The sequence below is a fragment of the Hordeum vulgare genome, chromosome 5H (assembly GCF_904849725.1).
Source record: "Hordeum vulgare subsp. vulgare chromosome 5H, MorexV3_pseudomolecules_assembly, whole genome shotgun sequence".
In the NCBI taxonomy this organism is placed as follows: Eukaryota; Viridiplantae; Streptophyta; class Magnoliopsida; order Poales; family Poaceae; genus Hordeum; species Hordeum vulgare.
The window spans coordinates 224,123,584-224,135,953 of NC_058522.1; positions in this window are offsets into that span (position 1 = coordinate 224,123,584).

Below are 12,370 nucleotides of genomic sequence, written 5' to 3' on the forward strand. Positions count from 1 at the left end.
GAGAAATCTTAGTGTGCTCGTGAAGAGGACGTTTTGAAGACTCCAACATGGCATAGAAGGCTTTCGCGGATTCCTCCTTCTCTTTGTCCTTGTTTCGTGCATCATCAAAGTCATTCACCATGTCTTCAATCCCTGTACCATAATCATCGGTGCGCCGACGCAACACCTCGTCTCTGTTACGTTGGGCCGACTCACCATGAAATGTCCACAAGGTATAGCCGGGAGTAAAACCACGCATCTGCAGGTGTTTACCCATTACATCCTTTGTCTGTCCCGAATAATTCTTGCACATAGTGTAGGGGCACCATGTTTTTGGCTGGCCTTTAGAAAATGTCGTTTCCATGAATTCATAGGTTTTGCTCAACCATTCATCGGTCATCTCTCTGTGATTATGGTGACCGGTGTACATCCATTCACGATCAGTCATTCTAGCAAGCTAGCTATATAGTATCCACATATAAACAATATAAATTATCAGTTCATCAAGTATGTTAAATTAATTATGGCCATTTTTAATCATGGTCAATACATTGGGATGCACGGCATGCACACATACCATCTACTAGGTAAAGATGGGTCCTAATCCCACCCGAATATGTGTAGATTGGTTCATTTCCCATGCTCTTCTCCCGATCCAACGCAAAATTTCAGCAGCACCTCCCCGTTGTTCTCGTGATACACGTCTTGGAAACTAACCGGGAGGATGTGTACCCGGAGAACAACAAGGAGGCGCTATGGAAACTCTGCATGGGATCTGGAGCAAAGCGTGGGAAACGACCCAATCTACACATACCCGGGCTGTCCATGGATAACGTTGGACAATTCGAAAGAATCACCATTATAAATATGCAAATGCATGCATATTTATAACAGGAACACTTTCGAACGGGAGATGCATATTGGTTATGCAACAACTTTGCATTTTAAGACTAAAAATACCTAGCTAGATAGTGTCATCAGCACGAAGGCCGGAACAGAGCAAAATAAAGGGGGTGAAGGAGGAGTTAACAAATGTGCTCACTTTCGAATGCAGGGGAGGTCGTCGAAAACCAAACCCTCACGGAGAAGCTACTGCACATTTAAATGCACTCAATCAACACAAATACGCACTCGCGGTAATTAAGCTAACTAATACTAACATCATTATTAATAATTTATTATTCAAGTTTTGTTACTCTTCTCTTCTTCTATTTCTTTTCTTCTTACTATTTTCTTTCTATTGCTAACAACTAGCTAACTAATACTAACAGCTAGCTAACTAATACTAACATCTACTAACATCTATTGCTAACTAAATCTAACTAAAAATCTACCACTAAGTAATTGCTAACTAAATTTAACTAAAAATCTACTACTAATAGATCTAACTAACATAGAAAAAATAAACTAAAAAAAGAAAAAAAAAAGGGAGGAGGAGCTCACCGGCGAGTCGGGGTAGGGCTGGCGCGGGGTGGCGGCGGGGCAGGCTGGCGCGGGGCGGGACTGGCGCGGGGTGGTCGGGGTGGCCCTCGTGCGGGGCTGGCGCAGGGCGGCGCGGGGTAGAGGCGAGTCGGGGCGGGCGCGGGTCGACGATGGCAGAGGCGAGTAGGGGCGGGCGCGGGGCGGCGCGGGGGCCGATGCCTCGGGGCGGGGCGATGGCGGGGCTGGCGCGGGGCGGCGCCAGCGAGTAGGGGCAGGCGCGGGTCGACGACGGCGGCGGGTCAGGAGAGAAGATGGGAGAGGTGAGAGAGAAGAGGGCCAGTTAGGTCGTGTCCTGCACGGGGAGGGTAACCACCGGGCTATGTCGTCAGCTGGCTGTCGGCAAAGACAGCCGTTAGGCTTTGCCGTGAGCTGGCTGTCGGCAAAGACAGCCGTTAGGCTTTGCCGTCAGCTGGCTGTCGGCATAGACGGCTCCCGTTAAGCCCTGGTCAAACGTGGGACTGGGAAGCTCCCTATGCCGTCAGGCGCCCTATGTCGTCAGTCTTTTGCTCCTTTGCTGTCAGCTGGCTGACGGCTTAGATAAAGCGGACGGCATAGATTTTCTATGCCGTCGGCATTATTTTTTGCTGAGGGCAAAGTCTCTATGCCGTCAACCCCGTGAATTTGCTAACGGCAAAGCTAAAAGTTGTCGGCAAATTATGTTTTTCTAGTAGTGTTTCCCTAGATTTGGAGTCCCTAGATATCTAATGACCAACGATGGTTCACATTTCATTCATGGTGCTTTCCGTAAAACGCTTGCTAAGTTCGATGTCAACCATAGAATTGCGTCCCCCTATCACCCTCAGTCCAGTGGTCAAGTAGAGCTAAGCAATAGAGAGATTAAACTAATTCTGCAAAAGACTGTCAATAGGTTTAGAAAGAATTGGTCTAAGAAGCTCGATGATGCACTGTGGGCTTATAGAACTGCCTATAAGAATTCCATGGGCATGTCTCCGTACAAAATGGTTTACGGTAAAGCATGTCATTTACCTCTTGAGCTAGAGCATAAGGCTTATTGGGCAATCAAAGAGCTCAACTTTGATTTCAAACTTGCTGGTGAGAAGAGGTTATTCGATATTAGCTCGCTTGATGAATGGAGAACTCAGGCATATGAGAATGCCAAGTTGTTCAAAGAAAAGGTCAAGAGGTGGCATGATAAAAGGATACGGAAACGTGAGTTCAATGTAGGTGATTATGTCTTGCTATATAATTATCGTTTAAGATTTTTTGCAGGCAAGCTTCTCTCTAAATGGGAAGGTCCCCATATTGTTGAGGAAGTATATCGTTCTGGTGCCATCAAGATCAACAACACAGAAGGTAATTTTCCGAGAGTGGTAAATGGGCAGAGAATCAAGCATTATATCTCACGTACTCCCATAAATTTTGAAATCAATATTATCAATACCATAACTCCGGAGGAGTACATAAGAGATATTTATCAACCTGTTTCGGACTCCGAAAACGAAGAGGTGTCTGATTCGGTAAGTAAACCGACTCCAAAACTTTTCCAGTTGGATTTTTCCTCCATTTTGGAATTTTTGAAAAAATAGAAAAAATTGAAGTAGTCCGAAAAGCGCACGAGGAGGCGACAAGCCTGCCAGGCGCGGTCCACCCCCCTGGTCGCGCCTGGGGGCTTGTGGCCACCTCGTGTGCCTCCCGGACTCTTTTTTCTTGCGGAGTACTCCTTCTAGTCGGAAATAAATCATTATATATTCACCCGAAAGGTATGACCCTCGTATCACGCAAATTTCCTCTGTTTTCGTTTCGAGCCTGTTTCTGCTGCAGATCTAGATCGCTATGGCATCACCAAAAACTCCGAAGGACAAGATCTTCGAGAAGGTCATCAATCCCTACCTCGTGGGAGTGCTGCAACACCCTCAATCTATTGAGATGCGTGAGGGGATGCTGCATATCTGTGATGTTGAGGGGCCCAAGAAGATCGGAAGCGTGGAGGCGAGGCTCGAAGCAATGGAGCAACAAGTCTTCAACTGCCAAGGGATGGTGGAGCGTGGACTCAACGCCAACCACATGATGATCACGGAGTTCACCAACAAGCACAAGATCGATGCCAATGACATCGGGAAGCACCTCTCCAGGCTCTATGACAGAATTGATCACCTCCAAGCCCAGATCTATGACCTGCAGAACCAAAACTATGAGTATGAGTATGGATTTACATCAATACGATTGGCTGCAGATTTGAGGATTCCGGAGACTCGTTCAACTTTCCATGATGGAGCACCTATGCCTTGGAAGACGGAGTATCAAACACATGTTGCAACAACTCCACCACCATCACCTCCAAAGGAAGACAACTAAGCATGGGTATGGGCAATCCCCTTGGCTTGTGCCAAGCTTGGGGGAGTTGCCCCGGTATCGTATCACCATCACATCTTTTGCCTTTACCTTTGTTTAGTTCGATCCTTTTTGGTTTTATCTTTCTCTAGTAGATTAAAGTCCTTAGTGTTTTAGGCTTGAGTTTTGCTTTGTGTTACCCCCGATGTATTCGAGCTTGTGAGCCATATAATAAAGAGTGTCTTAGTTAAGGGCTTTGCCTCATGCCATGATCAAAAGAATGATAATAGAGCAAAGGCATGAAAGATCATGTAATGATCTTATGGGAAGTGATGGCTTCACATATAAAAAGAATGATGATTGAAACTTGTTGAGGGTAGACAAACGTAGACCTTGGTCATCGTTGCAGTTAATAGGAAGTGATAAAGAAGGAGAGGTTCACATATAAATATATCATCCTTAACACCATCTACGATTGTGGACACTCACTAAACTATTACATGCTTAGAAGTAGATGTTAGACAAGGAAGACAACATAATGAATTGTGTTTGCTTGGCTCCGAACAATGTTATATGACTAGAGATCCCTTAGCATGTGACGATTGCTTCCACCTCATATTAGCCAACCTCCCGCACCAAGTAGAGATACTACTTGTGCATCCATAAACCTTCAACCCAGTTTTGCCATGAGAGTCCAAAATACCTGCCTATGGATTGAATAAGATCCCTCAAGTAAGTTGTCATCGGTGCAAGCAATAAAAATTGCTCCCTAATATGTATGATCTATTAGTGTGTGGAAAATAATCTTTGTATGAACCTGTGATGAGGAAGAAATAAAAGCGACAGACTGCATAATAAAGTTCTTTATCACATGAGGCAATATAAAGTGATGTTCCTCCGCACAAAGAGGACACACATCCAAATCTCAAAAGCGCATGACAACCTCTGCTTCCCTCTGCGAAGGGCCTATCTTGTACTTTTACTTTCTTCCCTTGAAAGAGTCATGGTGATCTTCACCAATTCCTTATTTCGCCTTTACCTTGGCTAACGTCATATGCTAGGGAAAGATCTATATTCATATGTCAACTTGGAAGTAAGTATTCATGAATTATTATTGTTTACATTACCCTTGATGTAAATGGTTGGGAGGCGAAACTATAAGCCCCTATCTTTCTGTGTGTCCAACTGAAACTTTGATCTCATGAGTACCAAGTGAGTTGTAGCAATTGTAGAGAACGAAAAGATGGTTGAGTATGTGGATTTGCTTTACAAGCTTTGATTTGACTCTTTCCGATGTTGTGATAAATTGCAATTGCTTCAATGACTAAAGTCTATCGATTGTTAATTCTCAGTAAGGTTCTTGATCCATGCTTTACTTTGTGAAGGAATTGTCACTTTAGCATAAGAGATGATGTGATGGTATTGTTGTTCTGAATATGATCATGATGCCTGCATGTCTGTATCTTGTTTTGTCGACACCTCTCTCCCTAAACATGTGGGCATATTTATTGATCTCGGCTTTCGCTTGAGGACAAGCGAGGTCTAAGCTTGGGGGAGTTGATATGTCCATTTTGCATCATGCTCTCATGTTGATATTTATTGCTTTTTGGGCTGTTATTACACTTCACGGTACAATACTTATGCCTTTTCTCTCTTATTTTTGCAAGGTTTACATGAAGAGGGAGAATGCCGGCAGCTGGAATTCTGGCCTGAAAAAGGAGCAAGTTTGACATACCTATTCTGCGCAACTCCAAAAGCTGTGAAAATCAACAAGGATTTTTTCGATTTATAAAAAATACTGGGTCAAAGAAGTACGAGAGGGGCACCAGCACGAGGCCACAAGCGTGCTAGGCGTGGCCTCCCCCTGGCCGCGCCTAGGGGGCTTGTGGGCTCCCAGCTGGCCCTCTGGCTCCCCTCTTTTGCTACAAGAAGGGCTTCGTTCCAGAAAAAATGAGGAGGAGGCTTTCGGGAGGAATCGCCGCCGCCACGAGGCAGAACTTGAGCAGAACCAATCTAGAGCTCCGGCAGGACGATCCTGCCGGGGAAACTTCCCTCCCAGAGGGGGAAATTGTCGCCATCGTCATCACCAACACTCCTCTCATTGGAGAGGACTCATCACCATCAACATCTTCATCAGCACCATCTTATCTCCAAACCCTAGTTCATCTCTTGTAACCAATCTCTGTCTCGCGACTCCGATTGGTACTTGTAAGGTTGCTAGTAGTGTTAATTACTCTTTGTAGTTGATGCTAGTTGGATTACTTGGTGGAAGATTATATGTTCAGATCTTTGATGCTACTCATTACCTCTTTGGTCATGAATATGATTATGCTTTGTGAGTAGTCACTTTTGTTCCTGAGGACATGGGATAAGTCATGCTATAAGTAGTCATGTGAATTTGGTATTCGTTCGATAACTTGATGTGTTGTATGTTGTTTCTCCTCTAGTGGTGTTATGTGAACGTCGAATGCATAACACTTCACCATTATTTGGGCCTAGAGGAAGGCATTGGGAAGTAGTAAGTAGATGATGGGTTGCTAGAGTGACAGAAGCTTAAACCCTAGTTTATGTGTTGCTTCGTAAGGGGCTGATTTGGATCCACTAGTTTAATGCTATGGTTAGACTTTGTCTTAATTCTTCTTTCGTAGTTGCGGATGCTTGCGAGAGGGGTTAATCATAAGTGGGATGCTTGTCCAAGTAAGGGAGGTACCCAAGCGTTGGTCCACCCACATATCAAACTATCAAAGTAGCGAATGCGAATCATATGAACATGATGAAAACTAGCTTGACAGAAATTCCCATGTGTCCTCGGGAGTGTTTTACCTCCTATAAGAGTTTGTCCAGTCTTGTCCCTTGCTACAAAAGGGATTGGGCCACTTTGTTGCATCGTTGTTACTTTTGTTACTTGCTACTTGCTACGAATCATCTCACCACACAACTACTTGTTACCGATAATTTCAGTGCTTGCAGATATTACTTTGCTGAAAACCACTTGTCAGATCCTTCTGCTCCTCGTTGGGTTCGACACTCTTACTTATCGAAAGGACTACGATAGATCCCCTATACTTGTGGGTCATCAGGCCCCGAGTAGCCGGAGCCGCGTGCAGCGAGCACCCACAGCCGCCCCGCCCCGTGCCACCATCGTGCACCACCGCGCCGGAAGATAGCAGTTGTAGGATCCCGCTGCCCCGGCCACGTCCCGGCCAGATCCGGCCATCGCCGAAACCCCTCGGCGCCCGTCGCCCCGCTCCGCCGCTCGAGGCCAGCCGCCGACTCTCTGCCTCCCGATCCAGGCGGGATAGGGGACGAGTAGAAGCCTCGCGCTCCTGGGGCCGCCACCTCCCCGTGGGCCGAGCCGGCCTACCACGCCTAGCGCCCCAACTAGCCAGCCTCTCTCGCTTGGGCCCGAGCCCACCAAGGTGAGACCCAAGCAGACCCATCTATTCCTTGCCTTGTGCGTTGTATAGGTGAGATGCGCCCGTGGTTAGATTTGCCCATTAGCTAGATTCGGCCCGTAGGTAATTTATTTTTCGTGCGAATTTATTATTTCCAAAAAAATATGCATAGTTTAAAACGTTGTAACTTTTAAACCGTGCGACAGATCGGAACAAGTTATATATGTAAAATGTGTAAACTTTTGTGTAGATTAATATTTCCCGACTTGCATGCACATCTAAGGTTGTTTAACCTGTTGTTTGCATAGATTTCTGTGTAGATCCGTTAGTTGTTTTATCCCGTAGCTATTTAAGCGTGCATCCGAATTGCTCAAACCTAGTATGTAAAATGTTCATGTTGTTTGCAATGCATTTCCATGCATGGTAAAAATAGTTGTCTTGTTGTTCTTATGTAGGTGGCATAAATAGTTTGCTATGTCGGGTTATGTCATATTCTCGCATACATGTGGTGGCCTTAGTTTTATTTCAAACCCCGCATATTATATATGTTTTCAGGGTAGAAAAATCTGTAGAATTTATCTCTTCATTTAGTTTTATCTTTTGAGCAAGTTAGCGTGCATGATATTTTGCCATGTTGCCCTTTTGTTTATTTTTGTGTGATTTATTTCGTGCATGATATGAATTACTTGTGAACTGAGATATGCCCTTGGACATGCATGCTAGACCCTGGTAATTTTAGTTTCTATAGAAATCCATGTTTAGGTGTTGTTTTTCGTGTTGCCAACATGCTAGAAAATAGTGCTGATTTGAGATGCTGAAATATTTCGAAGTCTGGAATCTTTATAATTTTGTTGTTATCTTGCCATGAGATTTTCTAGTAATCTAGAGCCCCTTTGGGGTTGGTCCAATGGAGTTATTTGTGGTGATTAAGATTTTTTAGCATGCTGTAAATTTTTATGTCATTCTATGCCCTGTAGTATATAGTTTTACTGCTGCCAATATGCCTTCTAGTTGAAAACTACATTGTCAAAACTATTATTTTCACTAAGTCTGAAATTGTGTGCAACTTGCCATTTTGTGAGTTCTTTTCCTAGTGATCCATCCTTCCATGCTAGTTGTATTTAGTAGGGTGTTGTTGTGCATCTTGACCACTACTGCCTCATGCCTTGTTTGAGAATTTTAGAATCATGTAGGTATAAGTTTTGGTGTGTAGAAAATGCCATGTTGTTGTTTTTGGTAGATTGTAGCTATTTCTTGTTTTGCTTGTAATTGTTGAAATATTGCTCCGTTTGGAACGTGTCATATATGAAACTTGCTTAGAATCTCATGTAGTTCCATTATATCTTGCTACCCTCAGGGTTTGGAATGCTTGTGGCTATCATTTGCATACATATTACATCCATGGCATAATATCTTGTGTTGCACGTATCTTTTAACCGTAGCTCCGTTCATACGTTCTTTGTGTAAGCGACTAGAATGTCGTGTAGGATCACATGCTTCACCTCTTGCCAACTTAACAACATTTTAATATTGTCGTGTACATAAACGGGAGTATACTAAATAATTTGTATGTGGAGTTTCATCAATATGCAACTTGTTGCATATTGAGATTCACTTAATGTGTAGCATTTGATTGTTGTGAATTGCCATGCCATGCCTTGCATAGTTGAAATTGACATGCATCATATTAGGTTGTGCATCATAACGTGCATGCGTTGTGGTGAATATCGTGTGTTGATTCTTGTTTCTGGTTTGCTTCGTCTCGATAGAGTTCCGCAAACGTGTCGGATTGTGAGGATCCGTTCGACTACGTTGGTTCGTTTGCTTCACGTGTTCGTTCTTCTTCCAAGCGGGATCTCAAGCAAGATGACCATTTCCCTAGATACCATTATTATCATTGCCATGCTAGTTGTCTCATTTCTTTCGTTATGTCTCGTTGCCTACCACCTGTTAAATGTCAGCCTCTCAACATTGCCAAGAAACCTTCAACCTTTCTATAACCTAGCAAACCACTGATTTGGCTATGTTACCTCTTGATAACCATTTGTTAGCATTGCTAGTTGCAGGTGAAGTTGCTTCCATGTGATAACATGGGTTCCTTGTTATATCACCATATTAATGTTATTTAAGTTAATCCACCTATATACTTGGTAAAAGATGGAAGGTTAGGCCTTTCTAGCCTGGTGTTCTGTTCCACCTTTGCCCCCTTAGTTTCGGCTACCAGTGTTACATTCCATAATTGAGCGCTCCTAACACGATCGGGTTTGTTATGGGGACCCCCTTGATAATTCGTTTTAGATTAAGATTGGTCTGGCAAGGCCCAACTTTGGTACTACATTTGCCTAACAACCTAATAAAATTGTATAGGGACTTTTCGGACCCTGTGGATAATTAATCGACAACCCGGGCCAGTGCTCCTCATGAGTGTTGGTCCAAAATAGATCCACTTGCAGGGCCACGTGGGGCAACTCGGGGGATGTCTATCTGGCCACCGTATGTAGTGCTCACCTGGTCGTGTTCTGAGAACGAGATATGCAGGTCCTATCGGGTTCGTCGACACGTCGGGCGGCCTTGCTGGATTAGTTTTACCTTTTGCGAAATATCTTGTGCATCGGGATTCCGATGATGCTCTGGGTTATCTCAGAGTTGAGGTTTTCCACTAAGGAATCTGAGGAGATCACTAGTTTCATGATCGAGGCTTTGTATGCGACTTGTGGTAATTTGTGATGGACTAGCTCGAGCACCCCTGCAGGGTTAAATATTTCGGAAAGTCGTGCCTGCGCTTATGTGGCAACGTGGAAATTTTGTTTAACATCCGGTTCTAGATAACTTGAAGTAAGCTTAATCAAAAAAAGCGAACTGTGTGCGTAACCGTGAATGTCTCTTACGTGAGCTCCTTTTCCGATTGAGGACACGGTGGGGTTATGTCTCACGTAGGTAGGCGTTGAGGATCATTCGTTTGATCATCATTAGTTCACGTCCGCTATGCATAGATCATCTCCCTCTTTTATTCTTGTACTCGTAAGTTGGCCACCTCGAACAAATGCTTAGTCGCTTACTACAGCCTCACCACTTGACCATACCTCACCCATTAAGCTTTGCTAGTATTGATACCTTTGAAAATGAGTTTGTTGAGTCCCTATGGCTCACAGATTACTACAACACCAGTAACAGGTACACGTAAAGTGACATTAAGACGTGAGCGCGATGATTGTGCTATTTAGAGTTTGTTCTTCTTCTTCATCATCGATCTAGAATGGGTTCCAGGACGACAGCCTGGGATAGCAAGGATGTACGTCGTTCTTTTATCGTTTGTTTTCGTCCGTAGTCGGACCCTGCTCTTCTTCATGATGACTGATTATGTTGTTGTATTGTTGTGACTATGATGTAGCTTCTGGCGAGTGTAAGCCAATTACACATACTCATCTATTTTGTACATGCACTTGAACGATATCCATTCCTGCGAAACAACGAGATGCGCTTCTATCCCTCTCAAGGCCCTCGTGCCAAAAATAAGGATAGGATCGCATCTTGGGCGTTACACGGCTGTACCGTTCGCTTGTGTCGTTCGGTCTAACCCCACCACTCCACGGGTGATACCCTAGGGGTGCTGCCATTCAGTGATCCCCAGCGATTGTACCGCTGCCCTCCGGTAGTTGTACCACCCACAGCTGGGTGACCCAGAGTGGCGGCCCTGGGCGGTTGAACCGGTCCAGCACCGGGCTTCAACCACACACAGTTCTGTTGAGCTCCGGTTGTTGGGCGGACGTGGACCAGTTGTACCGCTATTTTATATAGCCCAGTACTACCGGTATTCCAGGCGGTTATACCGCTTGGGACTTTGTCGTCTCCAGCACTCGAGTTGAGCGGTTGCACCGGGGTGGAACCACCGGCCAAGTTTCTGTTGGGGAATGTTGCATGGGAAACAAAAAAAATCCTACGCACACGCAATATGTATCCATCGTGATGATCATCTACGAGAGGAGAGAGTGAATCTACATACCCTTGTAGATTTCTAGGTGGAACCGTATATAAAGTGGTTGACGTAGTGGAACATCTTCACGATCCAAATCGCATCCCGTCCCGCGATCTCATCACGATCCGTCCCGCGATCCCATCACGATCCATCCCGATCTAGTGTCGAACGGACGACACCTCCGCGTTCAGCACACGTACAACTCGATGACGATTCCTGCCTTCTTGATCCAGCAAGAGGGGCGGAGAGGTAGATGAGTTCTCCACCATGGCGGCATGGTGGTGGTGGTGGAGCTATTCCAATAGGGCTTTGCCTAAGCACCGTTGAAACTAGACTAGAGAAGAAACACATCTAGAGAGAGAGCAGCACGTGGCTGTTTTTCTGTGTCTCAAAACCCTCAATACCTCTTGTATATATAGGAGGGAGGGAGTGAAGGAGGCAGCCTCAAACCCTCAAGGTTTGGTCCAAATTGGTGGTGGAGGAGTCCTACTCCAATCCTACTACGAGTAGGATTCCTCCTTTCCACTTGGAAACCATATCCACCTTTTCCAATTTTGGGTATTTTGCATCTCAAACTTCATGGGCCTTAGTGGGATCTTATGCCAGCCCACTAGGGGCTGTTTTGTATCCTACCACAGCCCATAAGGCCCCTCGGGGCGTGACACCCCTCCCGAAGGTCCCCGGTACCCTCCCGGCACTCCTGGTACACTACCGATAGCACGAATCTTTTCTGGTGAACAAAACAGGACTTCCTATATATCAATCTTTACCTCCGGACCATTCTGGAGCTCCTCGTGACATCAGGGATCTCATCCGGAACTCCGAACAACTTTCGGTTACCAACACCTATAACTCAACTATACCGATACGTCACCGAACCTTAAGTGTGCAAACCCTGCGGGTTCGAGAACTATGCAGACATGACCGAGACACCTCTACAGTCAATAACCAATAGCGAGACCTGGATAACCATATTGTCTCCTACATATTTTATGAAGATCTTTATCGGTTGAACCTCTATGTCAAGGATTCAGTTAATCCTGTATGATGTTCCCTTTGTCTTTCGGTATGTTACTTACCCGAGATTCGATCGTCGGTATCTCTATACCTAGTTCAATCTCATTATCGGCAAGTCTCTTTACTCGTTCCATAATACAAGATCTCGTGGCTAACTCCTTAGTCACTTTGCTTGCAAGGCTTATTGTGATGTTGTATTACCGAGTGGGCCCCGAGATACCTCTTCATC